Genomic DNA, 24,112 nt, shown 5'->3' with positions numbered 1-24,112 from the left:
GCTTAGTGGTTCCCTGTCAACATTTGTAGCTCTTGAGGAGGCAAGAATAAGACTACTGTATTTCTCTCTCCTCGGCCTGTCTCTGGCTGCATAGCATGGAAATTGAACACTACAGCTGTGGTGGAGCATAAAGCAGAGCAGACAGAACCACTGATTCAATGGAAGAAAAGACAAATCTGTCCAAAGGATTGAGTATTACTATCCTGGCTGCCACTTCTGCTCCAAATGGTCATTTCTGCTAGTTGCTTAACCGAAGCTTAGCTGCTTTTGTCTGAGCAGTTTGATGTTTTCGGGTCTCTCTGGTTTAATGACAAAGGTAGAGGTTTCCTCTGTGGGACGAAAAGACCTTACTTGATGAAGAAGGTCTCAGGATTCCTTTCTGTTCTGTCTGACTTACAGTAGATCTCCTTGTCCGTCTCTGTGCCTCTCTCACCTCCTGCTAGAATGAAATGGGATGGTCTGTTATTTCAATCCATCTTTTCTTGTCCAAAACACAGACAGTTGCTAGCCAGTATGCCAGGGACTTACATTCCTTAGTCTCTGCCTGACTGCAGCATTTTCTTTTACAGCTCACACTGTAGCCTACCCAGTTTGAATATTCACCCTGACTTCTCCAAACCTGAAGGTCCTCAGCTGGTGTGAAGAYGAGACGTGGTTCCTCTTCTGGGCAAGCTCCTTTTCACTATTCCAGTGCAAACACCTCTGTACCCTGACTCCTCTCCCAGTTTCCCAACTCTGCTCACACAGATAGTAAAGAGTCAGAAAAACCTCTCTACAAATTTTTACAGTCGTTGCACTGTGTCTTCTGGGAATTTCTTTGCTTACTCTTGAAGGTGCAGTAAGCCTCCCTGAGCTCCATAACCACTGCATAATTTTGTGGTATCTCAGAGAGCTGATGTGTTTCATGTATTTTGATGTATTTTGGTTCATATCCTGCCTCAGTCCTTCTTTACAGCTAGCTCCAAAAGTCATTTCAGTCTTTTACTGGCCAGCTACATTTCTGCTTTTTGCCATGTGAAATTCCATGGTCAAAACACTATCTTATGTCAAGCTACATCTACTCAGTACTGTGCTGAGCCCATTTGGAGCAGGCTGCTTTATGGTACTGGGAATGATAGGAGCTGTATGAGTGCAAAACTCCTCTTGGGCTACGCTGCCCTGCTAAAAATCACCTGAGGTGCTCTACTTGGACCAACAACGCCTATCGCTCCTGAATCAGATTTGACTGCTGAAGTGGAGACAGAGCTTTACACTGGATAATTGGGCTACCCCAGACGCTTCTTAAGCACAGCCACAGAAACCCATGGGCTAGTTTTTTTGTGGCTTGCCCTCCACACCGAGCCATTCCTCTGGGGCTGGCTGCCCAGGCTGCTTCAAGTAGCGAGTGCCATCAACACTCCAGCGCCCGCGCATAAAAGCTGATCTCTCAGTCACCCTCTAATCCTCAGCTACGGCTTCAGTGAGCAGAGGCATGTGTGTCTAGGCAGCCCGCAGATGGGCTGAACTGGAGCTGAGGCCCGAGGAATGCAGAAAATCTGTGCAATAAAACTGATAATTGTCATTGCAGGAGAATATGTCATTTCTCATGGAAGTAATGATCAAAYGAGCTATAAAATATAGGGCCAGATTCAAAAGGATGTTTTTCTGTGTATTTCTTCAAACATTATCTCTTTGTTGCTGTGTGAAAGATTTCCTGAAAAATGGGGGGAAATGGTGATCAAACTACATCATGAAAACTATAAAACTGCTTATATATACTTGAACCCTTCCAAATGCAAAAATGATTAGAAGGATACCCCCTCCATGATTTTTTTTTCCTGTAATCACTTTATTTTTATTTGAAACAGTTTGAAGTTGAATTTTTGTTAAGGACAGGTATAATTTTTCAGACACAAGTTCATTTCCCTCCCCTCCTTCACACTGTCCCAGCAGAGGAATAYATAGTCTCTAAGTGGCTTTACTTGACAGGAGAGAACTTTCTAGCTGATTCATTTCCTTATTTTGAGTTCAGAGCTGCCTTCTTAAAAATATTTCCATTACTTTCAATAAATAAAACAAAATCACAGAATCTTCCATAGCTTTGTAAGGATAAACAGATATGACTTAAGAAAATGGCTTAAGCATGTACAAGCCCCAATTACTTCTCCTTATAAATGCAGAGCTGAGGGGAGAGTGCCCAAAGCTCTGGCACTGGGGCTGTCTGGCAGTCCCCAGACTAAATCAGATTTTCTTCATGGCTATGGCAGCAGCCAGGCTAGGCTGGCTGGCTAAGGCTTCCCTCTCGTGGTAGCTACAGAGAAAAAACTTTCAACAGTTTTCGGTGCTCCTGAGGTTCTCCTCAACTCTGCATGCTGCAGGGAAATGTTGCCAGTTTGCCTGTTCACTGGCATTTGGGATTTGGTGGGTATCAGCAGGCAATGGCGGAACCCCCAGGGCAGAAGAGTGCAGAAGGCAACTCAGGAGCTATGAGAATGATCCATCTGCAAGTCGCTCAGGCCACAAACACAGCAGTGAGCTACAAGAAAATAAAGGGATATCAAACAAGTCTTAAGTCACTTTGATTCTGAAAGAATAAAAAGATTTAACAGGGTAAAGGAAAAAATGCACTAGATTTACATCAGCCAAAAGAGAAATGTATTTGGGCAGACAACCCGACTCTTTTGAGTGAGAGCTCTTTTGAGTTAGAGCTCTTTTGAGAGGTGTTTCTTTCAAGTCTCCCAAGGAATGCAATCAGTTATTCTGTCTTGTCTAGACCTAGATTGAATATATAATTTCTTCTAGTTACAGTAATTGGCTACCTTTGCCTTCATGTGGAGACCCAGGAATGCTGCCCAAGATCTCTCCCATCTGGAGCTTGCAATGGCAGTAACACAGTCTTTGTGCTCTACCTCAGCCCTTTAACTCTTGGGAAGCCCACTAGGATGTGTCACATGTGTCTGCACCCGTGAGGCTGCCAGGGGGATCAAYGCCCCCGGGTTGCACTGAAGGGCAAAGAATTGCTTTTAACCTCATTTGAGTGACAGTCCTCATCCATAAGAACATAAAGTTGCCATTAGAGAAAATCGTACTTGGAGCATGTGTGATACTTAAAAATGTGTCCTGAAATAAACACTGAATGGGTCCTAAMAACATAGACTTTTATAGAATACAAATGTAAAGACTTAGACTGCAATTATATGGAAGTGCATATAATAGCAAAGGAATAGGAAAAGAATCTATATTTTATTTCTGGTATAGCTTTATAATCCTAAAAACATGCGACTGAAGTTAAACTTTATTACAAGGCTCTATTTATCTGAAGTCAAAAGCTGCACGATCTACTCTTTGCCGCGGTTGCAGTTCAATAGCTGTCTGCGTTTGACTGCTTTGCTCCTGGAGCTCAAAGCTCAGCTTTTCCTGCCTTGTTTTACWCTGGAATAGGGCAACTGTTTTGCTAGGAACACCTCTCCCAAGATCAAAGGTGGCCACACACTCAGGCTGGCTCTGCTATGGCCAATGGCCCTGAAAGTACATATACAASTTTGCCACAAAACAGTGACCAGAATTTCCAGGATCAGGAACACTCATTACAGTTTTAGCAAAACAAAAGTAGTCATTGACTTCACCTTCGCTGTGTAACTGTGACTCAGGGCATGGTTTTACCTTCCGTGGATACAAATAGAAATGCGAGGCTGGGAGGAAGGATCTATGGGGAACCAAACCAGGTAAACATACTACTTTGATCCTGTGAACAGCGCCTTTCCAAACCTGAATAGCAGCAGTCATCATATGAAGTGCTAGAGCTGCTAAAGAGGCTCCATCTTTCAACTGGTCCTTATTTGTTTCTACTGTTTTTTGTTGCTCTAGATTTAAAGACCAGTAATCTCAGGGACAAGTAGCTAAAGAGAGCCCTTGTTATGTCTCAAAGCCTAGTGTGCCCTCTGCAACCACTGGAAACTTATTCAGGGTGGTAACTGAATTCTCCTTTGGGGATTTTGAAAGACTAGAAAAACAGAATGTAAAATTAAAATGTAATGTAAATGTATTGTGGAATGTAAAAGTTCTGTGTAGTCTGAATGTAAAATATATTCTAAAATACAGAAATGCAGTTATTTCAGGAAAAGGTATTGTGCAATTCTGTGTTTCTATGCCTGTTACTTGTTTCTTTGGGGTTTAGTTGTTGCTAGGCTTGAAAATTTAGAGACTAACCAGTTCCCATTGACTTAACCGGGAAAAGAACCAGAAATGCCACTGAACAGACTCCTGCGACATAGATATCGCTGATAACAGGAGGCTAGGCTTCATGGGTCAGGAGGCTCTTTTCTCTCTAAAATCCCTATGTGTGCACTGGCTCATAGCAATTTAGCTAATGCCAGGATGTTGTTATGATATAGCTAAGAACTTCCTTATGTGGTGATGAACTGTGACTGTGTCTCTGCCGTGCACCCATACATATTCACCATTCTTGACCAAACGTTAGTCCCACAGAAGTCTGTGCAAGTTTTGCCAATGACTTCAACAGTCTCATGATTTCATTCCATAATTCTTGGCACAAATATGTCCTACAAAACAGTGTAGGCCAATACTCCACATCATTACGGGAATGAGTAACAGTGGGATTACATACACCAAGGTTGCAGGAACTGCAGAGCAGCTCGTTCCAAAACAAATCTGTTATATATAGAATCTCCTACCGGTTGTCTCTCCCACAGTATATGATACTCTCCAAGACAGCTATGATTCATCATGATTAGCATTAAATATATGATGTTTAGTGTTTTCCTGATGCTCCTGAATTTATGTGTATGAATAAAGAGAGAGAAATTAACTCCACACACTCCTGGGTTGGAACTTCTTAAAAACAAACACATAAAAGAACAGCAACAACAGGCCAAAAAAAGCGCATCTTTATACTGTATACTTTATATATACAGTATAAAAAGTATACTGTACTATACTTTATAAACTGTGATAATCTGGGAAATCTAGTGTTCTGGATGGGAGATGGGATAGGATAGGATGGACCACTGTTAATGATGAATTGTTGCTTTGACATTCTCTGCAGGAGTCTGTTGTAAAATTGCCTRAGAAATGGAGCTAGAACAGAAATGAACGTCTTTGTCTTTGGAGATTACCGTAACAGCTAAGAAATTTCATGTTGTCCTTCTTGTAATAGCATTTATAACCAGTTATGTGAGGTTAAGATACAAAATTGAGGTAAGAAATGATGATTTCAGAGCTATGTTATGAACCACCAGTAAGTCATTCTCTTATTCTGTTACTGTGGTAAAGATCAATACAAACGAAAGCAAAAAAACAGTATGTACAGGAAAGCAATGAGAAAGCCCCTACAAAACACCACCACTGACTGATGTACAGAATACCTATTCTAAAAGGGTAGAAAAGACAAAGACATTTTACTTCCTTTGARTATCTTCCAGATACAGACGATGATAACTGTTTAAACCCTGTGGGGCTGGTTTTACTTATGCCAGAGCCCGTTCCTGCTTCCCCTGCTGTGCAAGGGAGATCTTTCACCAACAATAAATGGCAGGTCCCATCTTCGTACAGTTTGAATTCTTCAGAGAAACTATTGCTGCAGGTTTGTAAGGGTTTCAGTTTCTACCAAACCTAAGGAAAAGTCAAGGTGTTCAGCACGTCACGTTAGTCACCGAGCAAGGTTTTGTCCAGGGCAGAGCTTTCACCCCGGAAACTGCAGAGTAGACTGATCAGCTGCTTAACAGAGCATTAGGAGAGTCGCTGTGGGGAGCGTGGGCAGGGGTGGGCAGACAGGGACCCTCCCTCCTGCAACCCATTGAGCTCTCCGCTTTAGTTTACCTGGAGGCACACAGCAAATATCTTCACTTTTAAATCTGAATTTTACTTTGCAGTTGTTTTGCTAATGTACAGTATTACCAAAACAAAAATACAGCAGATCCTACTCTGGGCCTCATGAAACTTGTTGATTAGAAACCCCCTGATTAAAACTACTGTAAATAAAGATGTTAGGAAACTGAATCCTGACTCAGTCCAAATCTATATTGCACAGAATACTTCAATGTCATAACAAAAGCAAGACTAATAGAAATTTCTCATAGTACTTAYGTGGTAAGAATCTGATCTGGACCTCATATATTGTTTTAGGTAATTTTTTAAAACAAAACATTTTGTATGCAAATGAGTAAGCAGGCTATCAAAAATATACCTCCTCTGTTTTTGGCTAGCTTTCAGGATTTTATTGAAGGAACAAGGTGATGCAGATTCAAATATTTAATTTTTAATTTTTCAGTTTAACTGGGTTTAATCATAAGCTCTGTGCCTCGGTAAAAGTCAGGGGTAAGAGTCAGGACCTTTATTTTGTTCAGTCTGAGCTTTTATGCCCTGGATTTTAAGAAAAAAGAATCATTGTTTGGCTGACGGTCACAGATACAATTAAAATTCCTATTTTTCTGACATCCACTGATGTTTAGAGTGTGCAGTTGCTGTATCTCTCAGGGACTGGCATAAACCATTGTGTGCATACRTAGTAAGCAAATCCTGGAATGAATCTAAGATGGTAACTGTAAAAGATGTTTTGGGATTAGATTAATAGAGAACTCAAAGTCATTCTGATCATCAAGTCTGASGTCTTGAAGTCTTTTTGATCCTCCAAGGGCACACATCATCAAGCAGTCCCTGCATTGAGCAYAGAGCTTCTGCCTGCAGTAGAACTTTATCACCCTTTGAACCCTTTATTCAAGCTTGAGTTGAAGATTTCCACAATGGTGAATCCATTGCTTTCCTTAGGAATTCAGTATAGTAACTATTATTAGTTTAAAAATATCACTGTATTACTGACACATCTAGCTTCAGTTCAATTTTCATTCATTAATTCCTATTATTAGCATGGCTGTCCAGTACACAGGAATAATAAACAGCTAGGAAAAGCTTTCCTTCTCTTGCTGAAGATCMTCGGACATTAAATGTGCCTTACAGGGCCAGGACTGAATTAGTGTGTTCTACCTCTCAGGCACGCTCTCTCTGTAGCTAACTGAATGAAAAGGGCTAGAAAGAGCATTGCTCTGGCAGTCAGCAAGAACTGCTTCCTCATCCTTTTAAATTCAGGGACATTTAATTCAGCTGTTTAAGTTAATACTGAGGCTGTCAGGTTCCCTGTAAGTTGGAAGGTTGCAACAACTGTTTTTTTCCTTTTAAGGTTCAGCAGATTTGTTTTTCTTATTTTAATGATAATAATAAAGCCAAAAAAGATAGAATGTCTTGTAAAGCTCTGCCCAGGCAATAAGGAGCCTTGGTGAGAAGGAGAACTGAGGCARACAGCACATTCTCCATTTTCAGTGCGGCTTTGCAGTTTTCTAACTTCACCAGTTTGCTCCTTAAGTATATTCTTGYGACAGTTCCCAGCTCCCTTTCCTCTCCTAACTAAATATGCACATGGGGCATTCTTCATGGGGATGGAKTTTTTCCCAGGGGGTTTCACTGCAGGCCTTTCTGAAGTCTGTTAATGGTGTCCATGGGCTCAACTCTCAGCTCCTTGCTGAGGTGTAAGAAAACACCTCTTTATTTAGTTGGAAATAAACTCCTCACTGAGCGGGAGACTTTCCTTAACTCTGCAGCTTGTGCCTGACAGCTGGAGTGGCTGCAGGCCATCTTCTAGGGAGGGCCTTGAGCAGAGCCCAGTGCCCCACCACAGAACTTTCCACCTTCATAGCGTGTCCCAGGAGGGCGCTTGCTCACTCATCAGCAATGACTGCTTCAGAAACAGACKTGACCTCAAGAGCGTCATCTATGGTTAGAAAGTAAAAGTTCCAGCCAAGCCAGAAAAGAAGATAGCCTTGAAACTGGCTGAGAACTGACCAAATACAAAGTGTGAAAATGACCATTCACAGCTATTTCCAGTTTATTTCTCGGAATAACGCAACCTAATTGTGTCTTGGAAGAAAGCAGAGAGGGGAAATCTATAGAGCTGGGGAGAAGTTGAGGTGAAGTGAAACTGTTTACAGACTGGCCTTCTTCACACAAAAGGAAAACACAACAGTGATAGAGAAAGCTAGTGCTTAAAGGACTTTTTAGGGTGTTGCTTTACTTATAATGTTATCATTATTTTTGTTTATTCAATTGCAGTGCAGCAACTTCTTGTGAAGTATTAGCGAASTTACTTAGCTCTCCAGTGACTTGGTTTACCTACTTAGACATTGGAATAAAAACATTTGCTCCATGGAAAGTCTTGTTAGGCTCTTTTATTTAATATCTGAAAAGTATTTGGAGATTTCTAGATGAAGGTTGCARTAGAAAATTTAAAATGTAACATAGCTAATTGCTTATAAAACATGGTCATTGTTTCTCAGAAGCTTGGGCTTTTTGATGTAACAAATAATAAATAAACAAAAATTTGATAGCCAACTGTTGGGGTTTCTCTCGTATGAATAATGTGAATCAACAGTGGCATGTGCACACATACATAGGTCAAAAGCAAGTAGCTGTGAGTGAATCAAAAGCAAATTTATTTGTAAAAGTATGTGCTGTCAAAGCTGTGCATATTGGCAGTGGGAACAAAACTGTATTCAGTGGTGAGGTTTGGTGTAGTCAGCCATAGCAGAAACACACTTATATTTTTGTCACCAAAAACCCCAACTGTGACCTGAAGAGTCAAGAGCCTAATACCCAAACAACACTGGATAAAAGAGCTGTCTCTAAACCCACTATTTATTTCAGGTCTGGACCCTTAACAGATGTTCTTATTCTTGGAATGGATTATTGTCTGCTAAGGAAATGACTTAAGACCATCTTATTTGAATGTGAACTACATTTTCACATACTAAACTCAGTCAGAGAAACCAACAGTTTTGCCTTCTAAGCCACACAAAGTATTTGCTCTAATTGTGCAAATATTGAACTGCTCCAACTCATCAAAGTCAGCTAACACCACTATTACCATGAATCAAACATTTAAAGCTGCTAGAAAAGAATGACTTTCAAAACTTTCTTTTGAAAGTGACTGAAGAGAGGGAGGCACTGGAGATCTTTCAATATTCATGTCCCTTCACAAAGAAGGGCTTGTCCAGATGCTGAGGGGAAGTAAGTGGGAGCTTCTGAAAAGGGGATTCAGYCAAAGAACAAAAAGCTCCAGCCTCGAACTTTCCTGGAGTGCCATAGGGTTTTCCTGTGTTGTTTTGTGTTGGCTTTTAATCATTCCTTTAACAGATGGGCAATAGTTATACATCTCTTCAGAAAGTTCTCCTGATCGAATAGCCAGGCTTTAGCACCTCCTGTTTCGGCAGGGACAAAAAGCCATTTCTCAACTTTTCTAAACATACTCTTCTTTTGAGGCGGTTGGTTTTCTCATTCAAATTCAAGTGGTGCCATGGTCCAGCTAGGTCCTCTATAATTCTGGTGAGTTCAGCTGTCCACATGCTGCGCATCTTTATGCCCCATTAATAGCTAAAGATTAGTTAGCACAAGAGAGTCACTGCACTGGTATTGCTGCAGGATACAGCTTTCACTCCTGTTCTTTTGAAAATGTTTTGGTCTACAGAACAAACTGAATTGCAAGAACATATTCCTTTCACAGCAATGTATTTTTCTTGTGCTTAAAATAATGCCACTGGCACAGGTAATTTTAATTTTTTTGTTAAATTTCTGTGGATTTAATTAATTGTCTTTATTCTCTGTAGCTTCACTGAATGAAGGAATAGTTTTTAGCCATCAAAAAACATGCTAGAAGAGGAAGTTAAAGTTTAGGATTAGTTAGTTGAACGTTAGAGGGACYCGAAGGCCTGGTTCCTCCATCAGTGTTAGCCAATCTAAGACTAAACTGCTGATAAAAAGGTGTTCCCACCCTCTTCGTGATGGCAGAACAAGAGCTAAACTTTTATACAGAGTAGTTTTCGATCAGTTCAAAAAGCCTTGCAGGAGTACAGCTGTTAGTGCTCTGCAAGGGAGGAGGAGGAAGGTGTGACCAGGGGCAGAGGAGGAAGACAGGGCTGCTCCATCTGAGCAGGAGCCCAGCCCTGGACTAGTTTTAATTTCTCAGGAAACCCCAGAGAGCCACTGTTGCCTGAGCCTGCTCACATGCAAATGCATCRCTATGGAGGGAGCTCTCCTGGGGTGCCAAGCACGCTTCCAGCCTTATTCCACTACATAAGATGCAGGATAAGAGGGACGCCAGACTAAGAGCTTTCAAAGGTCAGGGCTGATCTAATAACATAATAACCTAATAACTCTGGTGTTTGCAATAAGCCAACAGTAGCTTCAGTAGGCCAGATCCCTGGATATATACACAGCCTTTGCTCATACAAAACTTAACAAACATATAGCTTAAATGTTACATGAAAAATATTTTTATAGTTCAAAATTTTCTTATTAAAAGAAGAAAATAAGAACCAGGAAAAATAATCTAACTAGCTTTTAAATTCTGATTCACATATGTTCAGTGCAATATATCACACACACAGCAAATCAAAGCCAGTTTAGATTCAGCTTTTCTGGAGTTTTTTCCTCCCCTACCTTTCCAAGTTTACTAATTAATGGAGACCAGATGTCAAATACTTTGGTGAGAACATAAATTTGAGATGTGAAGTGCCTAATCCTCTCTTGCCTGGGGGCCTTGTGTGCAAACTGGATGTAAGGATCACTCTTGATTTACTAACATTTTATATCCCTCTGACCTTTAACCCGGTGTAAATAATGCTACAAAGGAGAACCATAGTCCAACTGTACAAATACTTTCCTCTCTAACGTTTTTCTTTTTCATATCTTCTTCCAAGCAGTATTCAGATATATGCACGATTCCAATTAAAACACTTGGAGATATGACATAAAAGTAGAGAAAATGATCAGAAACAAAATTTTGAAATCAGATCTTTATTATACAGGCCCAAAGCTGTGGTCACCATGCAGTTACACCATACTGGGAATGATCTTGCTGAAAGGATCTCACTAACCAAATTTAAAGAGACCACAGACTACAGCATTCCAAATAACTGGCACTTTAATTTTTGAAAGAGCAAAAATAAATAAAGGAATGGCAAGTATGTCCTTTTCACATACAGACAGGCATATACATATTCCTTCTTTTCTATAGATATTCAGGAGACAAAATTAGCAGATATTGCCCCCAAATGAAGATTTTTCATGTGAGGGCTCTTCCCTAGGTTATTAGATCAAACACACATTCTGATAGGTGCATATGCCAGAAAGGAAATACAAATACCGTTTTATATTTCATTACTACTTCCTGTTCTGTCCTCCACTTTTTAGGACACTAACAAGAAGTAATTAGAGACATCTAGTCAAATAAAAGCCCTGGAACTTTCCTTTCTATTTTTCATGATACTTTGATAATTTAAGGGTTCATCACAAATCTAAAAAGGTTCAGGTGTCTCATAAGGAATTCATCATCTCTAGAATATAGCCACAGTGAAGAGCTGCACACAGACTGCACATGTAGTGTTATGYAAAAGTGGTTATCTTTAAAAAACAAAACATTTTTTAAAATCGGTAGATCAAAACAAAACATCTTATTCCCTAAAGGATTTTCTTGCAATCTGTTTTTCAATTATTTGCACTAGGAGATGCTACAAATGATGTTAGTTACAATATACAGTCCACTGTCATCTTCTGGTCCAGCAGAAGAACCTGTCTCTCCGATGGACGCAAAACTGTTCATCTGAGCAGATCATCCTCAACAGCACAAATATGGTCTAGAAACTCATAGAGTTTATGGTTTTAATTTATAAAATTAAACCTGCTCCAGACAGGTAATACTGGTATGTAAATTTGCCATCCCTGGGTTCTAGCAGAAACGGGGTACTGAGGTGCTCAGAGCCGTCTCAGTCTGCAGCGCTGGGATCCTTCTAGCACGTCAGCCCCAAGCCGCGAGGTGATGCACACTAGCGCATTGGAGCACTTCTCACTTAACTCTGCAGAGCCCGGGACATGGTAAGCTGCCAGAACTTCCTTCATCTTGCCTGTTGACAAAAGGAACAATAACTAGTCATCACTGGTTACTGGAGTATAATTCCAATTTTTAAAAAGTCCTGTAAATGAGAGCTGAGACCAGGCAATAGCAACTGTTTTATACATAACAGATTTCTGAGAAGGTAAACCTCTGATGAGGTTTACAAACTCGCTGTTAGTTACGGGATGCTTATGAAGGAGAGAAGTGTTTTAATACTGCAYGGTTCCTAACATATTATCTGGGATTAATCAATATTATTTTTAAAATATTGTTAGCATGTCGTTACATTCTCCAGTAGCTTAATTTTAAAATCCGAAATTAATAAAATATAAATATAATAAAATTTTGTTTTTAAATCTTCCTTAAAACGTTATGTCTATAAAGAAGATTTTTTTACAGCAGATTTTCTGGCTAAAAGTGCTGTTTTGTCTCTCACACATGCTGTACACAAGACACATACTAAATAATTGAGAAGTTTAATAAGGTGAATGARTAAGAATCCAACAGACCAGGAAACRGTCTGCTTACTTAAGTTTGGTGTATGACTCTGTCCAATACATACTAGTMACGTGCATTATGTATTGGTAACATCTATTCATTACTTACTATCCCTTCACAAATGACTTAATTCAATGGGTTTCACAGAACGGATGGTGAGAAAAGACCACTGGGTTATGTACTCYGATTTCCTGTCAATTACATTTTATCCAGATACTCCTCTGCAAAGTCCAGGCACTTTGGTTCTCAAGAAACCAACCTTTCTGCATCACTGAAAAAAGGCAAGACCAAGTGCCTGCAGTAWGTATCTGCTACAGAATCAGTACAAAGCAAACAGCTTTGTTTTGTATCCTGCCATAGGCATCTGATTATGTTTACCTATTTATTTCCCCCAAATCATCAGCTAGTAGTAATTTTCAGTTATTACTGACATAGGCAAAATTACAAAGCCTAGCTGCTTATAATCTAATGTAAATATGGAAGTCATGCAATAAATTGCAGAACTCATACTAGTTTTTTTTGGTTACACATTCTCTAATTTCATGGAGATAMCCAAAGTACTTCTTGTTTCTATAATTATTATCCTTATCATTTCSACATCCACAGAAATCATTAAAGGAACAGTGCTAGCAGGTAACTTGAGAGATCACTTCATCTATCCCTGATCTGAAGACAGGATACCTATGCCATGCCTGCTGATGTTTGTCTGACCACTTTGAACATCTGCTAGGCTGAAGGTTWCATGAACTCCCTCTAAGCAACCTACTCCAGAGCTCTACCTTTCCTTGCTGCTTAAATTTCTTTCCTGATGCTTAAACTAAATCATCCTTGCTGTGATGTAAGCCTATTACTCCTTTTCCATACATACAGCATACATGCCAGTCCAAYTGTCTTTAGAGATATCTATTGCTATCTAAAGGCTGCTATCASGTCTTCCTTCTGCTTCTTTGCTTCTAGACTAAACAACCCTTTAATCTTTTCCTGAAGGCCCATGTGTTTTGGATCTTTGACTAGTCTTACTGGCCTCTCTCTAAATGCTCTCTAGCATCTTCAGCTGCAGTTCCCGCAAGTGGGTAAAGCTCTTCAAYTGAGGCCTTATCAGTGCTGAGAAGAGCAAAATAATTACATTTTATGCTTTATTACTCCCATTCATACAGCTCAGAGTAGTGCTGGCCTTGTTTGCAGTACCATGAGATCAYTGATGTATGTTCAGCTTGGGATCATTATGGCACCAGATCTTTTCYGCAGAAGTGCTGCTTGGCCAGCTGTTTCCCATTTGTATTCTTGTGAAGCTGTTTACTTCTAACTGTATGTATGGTTTTGCATTTGTCCTAATTTAACTGCTCAAAAGTTGGTATTTTCTATGCCATTCCTCTACTTTATCAAGATCATTTCCAGTTCTAAAACTTGCTTCTAAAACACTTGCTCTAGTCTATGTTACGAGCTTATTAAGCGTATTTTCTAACCTTTCATCCAAACTGTCACTGACAATACCGAATAATATCAGAACAAAGAAACATTCTTGCAGAACTGTACTTAATGCTATATCATTGAGGACTACTCTCTGCATATGGTTTCCAAATCAGCCATACACTCAATAATAATAATATAATAATAATCTAGCTCAGTTTCCCTAGCTCATATGAAGTATTTTGCCATAGAGTCTTATTTAAATAAAGCAGGAAATATCAGTAAGYATCTTGTAAAATAGTTTGAAAATGAAAGTATCATAGAGAAGAAATTTCAGGCAAGAATACATAATCTTGCTAAAAATGATTTTACATCTATATAACTGCTTTTATGAAGCATTCACACTACTGGAATACYGTTGAATTTAAGCTTAATGGAGTCTTCCACAGCTTCCTAAAACTGAATTTTGTTCTATGGAAACCACCACTTAGAACACAACAAAGACATATCATTACAATACTTTTATCTTAAAATAATCCAGTTACATACTCTCGCAAAACTCCAAGCTACAAAACCTTAGAGTATTCTTATAATTACTGTTTATTGTTTATCTTGCATCAGTGGCTGGTTCTTGATTGTCAGGTTCCCTCAGAAATGTACTGAAGTCGGACTACTAAAATTAACAGAACTTGTCATACTGATGCTTTCAAAGAAAGGATTACAGTTTACCTTAATCTTTATGGAGTTACAAGCCAGTTCCACAACTACAGGAGGCACAAATCACTTTTCTAACATAATTTGGGTTATTTGGCAGGTCTTTTCCTACTTTTGAGCCTTCATAGGATTCTGTTTATACTATTTGAGCTACTCACAAAAGTGAAATAACTTGCTTCTGAAGCGGAACAGAACACTTGATTCCTGGACAGTAATGTGCAACATTGCATTTTTAGTTCTGGACTGGAAGAATTGGAGGCCAGCAGAAGTTGAAATACGGAACTAGTGAACATAACCAACCTATAGTTAACCAGAACTCTCATTTGATTTGATATTTAGGGATGTGTCCCATTAGATTTCCAGTGAAAAGAAGAAGAAAACTGACTCTCCTTTGAAAAACGTAAGATTACTGAGATGCAATCACATAAAGAGGACATAAAAATGCTTTCTACTTTTGTCAGTAGAAAAGAAGGAAATATGAGAAGGAAAGATAGGCTAATTAGCCTCAGCAGAATTTTTTGTGATGTGTAACACATTGCCTGACTGCAGAGGTAAAGAAGGATTCTCACAAAAGCCTTTTCTCATTACAGGAAGTGAAAAGTTCTGAGGCTGAGATAAAGCAGATGTCTTCACTTTTCACAGAATAGCTCTAGGGATTTWAAATTATAAGGATTTAAGAGACTGAGAATCACAGACATCCTGATACCGAAACTACCTTTGTCATTTTGTCAGTCAGGACCAGGACTTCCTTCCTTTCCTTGGATCAAGGCTTTTGGCAGCTGTGGATATGAAGGAAAGACAAACCTCTCAGTCAGAAATACAACTGGGAGAGAACCCAGGTAGCAACTTGTTCAGGAGYGGAAGTCTTGATAGTCTATTGACAAGGAAAGATGTATGGTGACTTCTCTCCTAAGAGATCTCCATAATACCCCTTGTGGTCTAGAAATTAAAGTTGCCCAGTTCGTTTCCTTTGCAGTCATAGAAAGATGAATTGCTAGGAATTAAATCCAAATTTTTATGCACTGGTATCACAACACAATCATCTCCTGGCAGAGGGACTGCTCCAAWTCACCTGCTGGCACAATACGCAGTCTTGATTTGGATATGCAGATCTTTCCTGTAATAGTGGAATGCACTGCAGGTACTTTGAAGAGCCCTGAGCTCTCATACATGGTTAGGATACTTCTTTGTTCCTCCACAACCATTACCAGCTGCACATTGAGGTCATCTGAATAAATTTCCCAACCCAGAAACATGCATCTGATGATACTACTCTGGGAAAAAGGGAAGAAGAGAAGATCCGTTTGTTTGTAAACACTGGCTGGGTCCTGTCATCAAAGCAGGAAGTGTCTCTCAGGCCCAAGGGAATGTCTGCCTGAGCATAGCCAAATTCTGGGACACGTGAGGCCAAGTTCGATACATGCCATCAGAAGTGCTGATGATTTTACACACACGTGTTAAATTATGAAGCCTCTTCCCCTGACATTAGAGTGGAGTCCATTAAGGTAATATTTGGAATCTTACACCATGCTGCATATTTTAATGTCACACACTATGATGTTATACTAAACTGGTAGCAGAAAAATTAAAAATTATGATTAAATTTCATATAGGTCAATTTAATGTTTTTTGGGAAAAGTGAGTAGTGATGTTCAATATCTGTATTACTGTAATAATTCTATACTTGTACTACATAAAAATTCTCACAATTGATGTTTTAAAACAAACTAACAGGCAAACATTAAGCAAAAGTATTGTAATGTATCTAAGAGTGCTGAAACCATGAAGGGAAGCTACAATGTCATAAATTCTAGTTATATTTATTACAATGGATAATGAAATCTCCAATTTGTTAAAGATTTAGAAATATTTTTTAAAACCAAAGGAACCTGCCAGTTTGACAATCTCATGAAACAGTTTAACACACAAGTAAAATCTAGACTAAAGAAAAATAGTATATATGCCATTCTTCAAAACAAATTAAAATTATTAGAAAGAATGCTATATAACACATTTAAAAATCTACTTAATTTAAAAAGCTTTTCTGCACTGAATGTGGTGGTATATGTGACATCAGTTAGAAACAAGCAGTCCAATGATGCATTACATTCTGCAGTTTGGATATGCTTAGAGTATGAAGTAAGAGGATAATCTAATTGCCAGTCCTTAAAAATACAGCCTGGGACCCAGCAACCTTTGGCAGGGATTAGATGAGTTCTGCCCTAGATGGGGGAACTTGCAGCAGTTTGCCTGCTGTATGACTGAGAATGTATGTACTGCACTGCATAAGCCAATGACTATAGCCATCTTTTCTCTGACCTCTTCACCTTCTTCCTCTCCTTTCAGGTGATCTGTGCCTGGCTTTTTTCACTTCTTACATAGCCTGCTTGAGTAAGAGATCTGTGATCCAAGCAATATCCTTATTGCAGCTGTGCAAACTCTAGCCAAACTCAATCATTTATCAAATACAGTGTTGTCAATTCTGCAGAATTTCTCATGAGCTTCATGATGATGTTTTTCTTCTGTAAAGCCTCACCTTCTGAAGAGAATGGTTTATGCGACAATCTGAATTTTCATTTTTTAATTTATTGCTATATGCTTGCAGATGCAAAGAAGCAGCACAAAACATGACTTTGTATCCTGATAGACTCAGAAGAGGCTTAGAAAAACAGAAGGCAAAATAAAAGGGATTTCCAGAGTATTATTTTTAAGATTTCCTAAAATTCTAAAGTTAGTCTCACGATTTTTGAAGACATGATTTTCGAACATTTGATGTTTGCAAGACAAGGAACCTACAAATTTGATGTCTGCCAGATTTGTAGGCTAAAGTAGCTATCATGCTCTATATTGCCATGAGGAAGACAAAGATTTATGTTAGTTTTGGAGTATGTCTACACAATTATATGACTGAGCTCTTGATCACGAGCCAAATCCTGACATACTTGCTACCACACTTGCTATGTTCATGCTTAACAGGACTCATTTGGGTACTCTAGTAAGGTCAGTGTATGAGCTGGGAACTACAAAAAACACTTGAAAGGTGTTAATAACGACTAGCCTTAATCTCTCCTTAGCTGGATGGATTGCGTGAGTGCTTCTGGCCTGTCTCAAGGCAAAGTCCTATGTACATACACAACAGGTTGAGCAAACTTTGCATTGCTCTGGTACAGCGAGCAYGTGCTCATACAGCCAGGAGAAGCTAAGAGTCAGTGTGAGGAGCTGGTACATCTTGGSTGTGTGATCCCCTGCCTCACATGAAGGTAGGACCTGGCCACAGTACTGCTYCTACCCTGCTTCAGTTCTGCTGAAGGGTTTAAACTAACCTCTATGTCTCTGTCTTCAAGGGAACCAGAGCAGCCTATAGTCAGCTGAGACTCATTTAGGAAGCTGTTGGCTTCCTAGGTCCAGGTGAATCTGGTAACTTGTACGGAAGGGTCTTYGCTCCAGCTTTTCTCCAAGGTAAAGCACCAGCGGAGGTGGGCGGTGGCGGAGTCAACACCTCTCTGCCTGAAAGGCACCACCACCACTGCTGCTTGGCCACTATCCCAGCTGTAGAGTTTGTGCACCCCTGTAATTGGTCATAATGGACAAAGTGGATAAAACTCATTGTGCAGTCACTGAATATTAGCTGGAAGCAAATAACAAATAGTTTGTTGGCAGCATTGAGCAGTGTCCTATACTGTCTCAAAGCAGTAACTCTGTGAACTCTTCTGCTGAGTTTCCAACAACATCAAAAAAGCAAGTTTAAACCAAAAGCATCAGCACTACCCTGAAATGGGCCTGAGGTTCTCATACCTCTCTGTGCCTTTGTCAGGGATGCGTCACACTGAGGACTTGAGATCCTGAGACAGACTAATAGACCTAGATTTTTCTCTTTTCTTACAGCCAAGGATACTTTTTGTTTTTTTTACTATTGTGCTTCATCTCACTGAATGTTTAAGAACTTCTGGTTCTCAAGGACAGCCTCAGGAACATACAAATTGTCCGGAGCCCTTAGCTATATGGGACAGAAGGAACACAAAGCATAGGAACTCAAGACAGAAGGTCATAGACTCCAGACTCCTGCTATTGCTTTTCATAAACTAATCAAGSTCTATCCTAAATTTTTTTCTCCTGTAACTCCTTTTTAACTACTGTTCCAGAAATTTGCTGTTCTGACAGCTAGAAGTCTTTTTTTCTAAGTTGCAGCTTATTCACGATCAATCTGTATCTTTCAAGTTTGTGTCTACAATAAACATCTTTTCTGTTTTTCTGGTGTTTATCACTTTAAGGCATCTGGAGAGAACAAATTCATAGTTTCTTTCCCAGGCTTCATTTTACTAGGTTAAATAAGTCAACATCTGTTAGTCCCCTCTTGAATGTTAGACTTCCTTTTCTTTCCCCAAAGCTCACCTCTGTGTCTTTTCCAGCTTTATTTAACCTTTCTTGAATGTGGCTGATGAGACTTTCATCCCATATCCTACAAAGGCCTTCTATAAAAGCACTGCTACTCCAATATCTCCACTGCAAAGGCTTTGTCCTGAGACAGCATCTACCTTTTTCACAGCATTACACTGACGGTTCACAGACATCTTCAACTAACAAACACAATTTGCTTTTTTCCCCCCTGTTTTACTGTCTCCAACAGGTAATTGCAGAAATTATGTATACCTCTTTCAGTGCCTGACTTTCCATTTATACTGTTATATTTCTTTCCAGTCCTTCAGTATTTCCCACGTTTTAACAGTGTTTCCTTTGGAAGAACCATACCTATCTGCAGTTACCTGCTAGGCTTATACCAATCTTTAGAGTGAATGTATTTGCTTTGCTCACATGTCCCTCTGTTATCTAACGCTTTGTCTGCTCTCTTGCTTTAGCCCCTCAGGGGAGATCATCAGCTTCCTTCCCACACTCCCTTCACTGTTCCCATTCTGCAGTGGAAATACCACTTCCAAGAGTTTTAGTGCAGGAATTGCCTCCCCAGCAAATTAAAAATGTATGAATAGCCCTGAAAGTTGAACTTTTCAACCTACAGATTCTCTTAAAGATCTTGAAAATTGCTTGACTGGTATCAGTCTACATTTAAATTTAATTATTTATAAGAATAATCTTATTTAATGCCTAAAATAACTTTATTTTACGATATTAACAAGTTGCAATCTATCATTATTTTTGATTTGTCTGTGACYGTAGCTGCTATTGATCAGAGAGCCAATAATTTCAGTGACGATTCTATCTTACAGAGCTTGACACTAAAAATATTTTGGCACCTTTAATTTAAACTTATAAAGCATGTAAACAGATTGTCTCTTAATCCCATAGTCTGCTTAGTCTTTAAATGTCTGTATTGATGGTAAAGCTGACCAGCCTTGGAAAATAAGCAGTGGATAATCTTTCTGCAGATTATTTTCTTCAGATTATTAACCCCATTTACTGATCAGCTGTCTTTCTCTGCAAATTCTAGAAAAAAAATTGATTGACTCTATATTGGTGTTACCATACATCCTTTTCACTTATGCTAATAAAACACCACAATATTTAGAACTGCCTCTGATAATCATTCTTGAATGACAGAGTCCTAGGATTTACACAGTTTTTGCATCTGTTCAAGACTACATCCTCTATTATCCCTGCCATAGTCTCTGACTGACTTACTATTAAATCTACACTGGAGGTTTGACTGGACCAAYGATTCAATATAATTGCTTTCAACATTTATTCATGTCAGATTTCAGGCATTTTAAAAGGCCCAAATCTAAGTATTTAGAAGAAGAATAATCTTTAATATCAACAAACAGTAACTAAAATAGTTCTGTACTACTAATGAAGATAACTAGAGAAATACTAAAGAAATCAGTCATCTACATATTACTATAGGAGCAGAAGAAATTTAAGTGGAGAAGACAAGAGAATTTATTTTGCCAGCTACTGAATCCACTTTTCTAAAGTAAAGATCAAGCCACTCAATGTCAACAATGAAAAATCTCCATTATCACTATTTTCTCCATCAGTCTAACAAAGATTTGGATCCAGTTTTTAATAATGGCAGTTTACTGGTATTTGTTTGATAACATTGCTTTGAAAATGATGCTTTTTGCACATGCCCTCTTCAGAGACCTTGTGAAGTTTCAAAGTTGTCGGGCATTAAGTACTAGGCTCTTAGAAGTCTTTCACTTTTCAAAACACACTGTTGCCACTAGACACATTTTTTTTTAGGAATAGTAGCGAAAACAAAAGTCAAATTTAACTTTTAATTGTGCAAAGATTATCATCTTTTTAAAAAAGACTATAGCTATAGGTAGCATCTTTGTTCCATAGCTCCAACAAAGACCGCCCCRTCCAAAGAAAGTTATGCATCGTCTCTCATCAGTGCAGGAACGCGGTCTGCCTACCGAAGCCAAGAATCTCCAGAGATCAACATCGTCAAWTTCACATCATTCCTGTTCTTCAAAGCGTTTAAAACAAAAATATTCTAGGGAATCACTTTGATCTTTTTTAACTGTAACTACTACCAGAACTTCTGAAGAGATTTTACATTATGCAAAGAATAAAGATACGTTAATAAGTTGTGTGAGCCAGAGGAAAATAAAGAAATTTCAGAGTTTCTAATCAGATTAAACTATCAAAAATATTTGATTTACAAATAATCTGAAGACTTTTTTTTATCCTGAAGAAATACTTTTTGTTTCTACATTGGAAAAAAAAGTCAGCACAAAGGCAAATGCCTTTACTATAAGCAGAGAGTCTAGTAAATAAAACATAAAAAGTTCATAAGTTTGAAGCAGAAGATGTTAAAGATGCATTAAAAAGAACAGTCTACTCCAACTCCAAAATAGCATTTTTTAAAAAACARTCAGAAATAAAAAAAGGTGATTAACTTGTATGACTGTCAGGTTGTGCTCTTTGGGTCATACCACTAATAAAATAATTTTGCTAGCAGTATTTCATTAACAATTTTGCTATTACAAAATTAACCAGAACGTATCTTATTCTTTTATTGTAGCACATACCTCAGCAGTGATATAAACAGCTGGAAAAATATATTTACTGCAGAGATCTGACCTGAATTCATATAATATAACAGTGATAACAGAGTGAGATGGTTTAATAAATCCAAAGTAAAACTTATCACCATAGCTACTTTAATTATTGGATTTTTTTTCTCTCTCTMTATATATATTTACACACACACATACACAAACACACATATATATACACACACACAYATATGGACATAAGATTAGCAAGATGTAGTATTTACATAAATTATATATTTATTAAAATGCCTAAATCTAGGTATTTAGAAAACAAAAACCTTGAACAGCTTCAGTCTAGGAAAATTCAGCTTGGTGCCTTTAAATACAATTTCTTTGGTGTCTCCTAAGAATGTAGAGGATTTTCCAAAAATGTCATTTGTAAACTCTTTTTTGCAACTGCAGTGCTGCCAAATATTTTTACCACKGAAGAAATGCTATTTCAGCTGCATTTGAGTGGAGTAATAGTGGTAGCTAATGGCTTATTCAGTTAATCATAGTTATTCATCCCCTGGAAATGCCTCAGAATATAAAAAATGTTTTGTTTTCCTTGTGGACTCTTAAATTACAGGGATTATATAATATATATGATATAAAACCTATCAGTCTGACTACAAACTGAATCCAAAACCACTCCCCTAAAATAATTCTAATATTTGGAGTCTCAGAAGAGAGAAAAATGATGTTGTTTCCCACAGAGCTACTGAAACAGCACTGATAGCAGGGTAAAAAAAAGGCTAAAAAGACAGTTCTGGTTTAACTGAAATGTAGCTGTTTGACCTCAATTTACACAAGTCTGAAATAACCATTACAAACCATTTTAAAAAAATCAAACCAGAAATATGCTCAAAGTAGCAGAACCACATATATCCTCTCCTAAGGCAAGAAAAGGCTATGGATGTAGGGCTGCAATTTGGCTCGTAATACAGGCCAGATCAATCATAACATTGTTTTTTAATCTAAGCCCAATAGTCACATCCAACTGTTCAATAAAGGAACAATACATCTTGTTCATCTCTTCTCATACCACGTATGTTTTAGAAGTACCAGTCAGACTTAGCTTTGTTTTGTTCTCAGGTCTGAGAAGACGATGTTACACTGTGTGTTGACTATCTGTCACAAGAGCAAGGTCTTAGCTGGTTATATCTAATCTCTTTGTGGTTGCCATTATCCTGTGAGGCACATCACTCACTGTAATACCTTAAAGAAACCTCTTTCAAAGTCATTTTAAAAAGATGCAGATCAAGCTTTAAGGTAATGTCAGGCATCAGGGATCAGAGCCGTCTGTGTTTTTAAGTTGAAATTGTTTTGCAGAAGGGAGTAGATCACTAGTTCATTAAAAAATCCTACTGGCTACTTCAAGGAGCAGCACTGGTAACAACCTCAAAGACAAAGTCCTGATGGTCTCCTGGATAGAGCATTTCTGCCATGAAAGCAGGTAAAAATTCTAAAGGCTCCCAGAATCAGCAAAGCGGTAAAGTTTGGTATTAGACATGTCTTCTACGAAGAAAAAGATACGTATTTTTCTGGGGAAGTAATCTGGGAGACAATAAAGTGTCAAAAGACCTAAGTAGATGGTATATACATAAGTAGTTAAGTTTTGACTTTAACTTCAAGGAAGAATTCGTTGAGAATTTAGCGATGAAAAGAAAGTTGAATGGAAGTGATTTAAAAATGCAAGATTTCATGATTCAAAGGAAAGGAAATGATAAGAGTAGTAGAAAAAATCTAGTGAATTTAAAAAATGCAGACTGTAGCAAACTCCAGGGACTAGTCTATGAAGCCTTCACTCTAAGAGGGGCCAAGTTAAAGACACRATAGCAAATTAACCCAGTGAAGAGTAGGGCAAGCAGTATAGTATAACAAGAGCTATTTAATTACCTTAAAATCCCAAATCCCAAAGCAGTAATTTAAGAAGCATCAATAAGGATGCAAATCTGCAATCTTACCATTGTCTATTGTGGCTGAAATGTCAGTGAGTTTGAGTCTACGCACACTGACATAGCTGAAAAGTACAGGAAAATTTAACTACATTGTGCAACATAACCAGTACTCACCAGAGAGGTGAATTCAAAAAAAAAAAAAAAAAAAAAAAAAAAAAAAAAAAAAAAAGTGATATTCAAGCATTCCCTTTCATCTGGGTTCTCAAAAAAAGTTAGATGTAATTCTGATACCTAATATATCTGAGGATCTGATACTTCAGTAAAGAAAGAGATTTATAAAATCTGCTATAAGACCAAGTGAGGTTGCAAGCAGTTTACAAGATCAGATTAGAATTCACTATGATGACAGTAATTTGGATGAAAGTTTTGAAATCAGCATTAAGTCTATAAAGACAAGTGAAAATTACCATCAAAAGATAATTCAAGTGCACAAACATAAAGGGAGACTTCCTAGGCAACAGTAGTGCAAAAAGGATCTGCAGGGGACTTCTAGTGGTCTATAAACAAATTATAAATCAGGATGATATGTAGTTGCAGAAAAAGGCAGTCTGATTTATCTTCATGATAATACTATATGCTAATCAAGTAATTATTCTTCC

The 24,112-nt window shown here is 38.3% G+C and overlaps 1 protein-coding gene across 1 annotated transcript in view; it reads right to left on the bottom strand.

The window, feature by feature from the left end:
- Window positions 1–10,837: 10,837 nt before the first annotated feature.
- SCAF8 (SR-related CTD associated factor 8) overlaps window positions 10,838–24,112 on the bottom strand; it is a 95,920-nt gene continuing 82,645 nt past the window's right edge. Inside the window, exon 21 of the mRNA XM_085297982.1 lies at window positions 10,838–11,945. The gene's annotated coding sequence lies outside the window, so the exon portion shown is untranslated. The remainder of the gene's footprint in view (window positions 11,946–24,112) is intronic.

Source organism: Rhea americana, unplaced genomic scaffold, assembly GCF_003343005.1.
Source record: "Rhea americana isolate MKP2758 unplaced genomic scaffold, rheAme1 scaffold_134, whole genome shotgun sequence".
Lineage (NCBI taxonomy): Eukaryota > Metazoa > Chordata > Aves > Rheiformes > Rheidae > Rhea > Rhea americana.
This window is presented reverse-complemented; position numbering and strand designations above follow the sequence as displayed.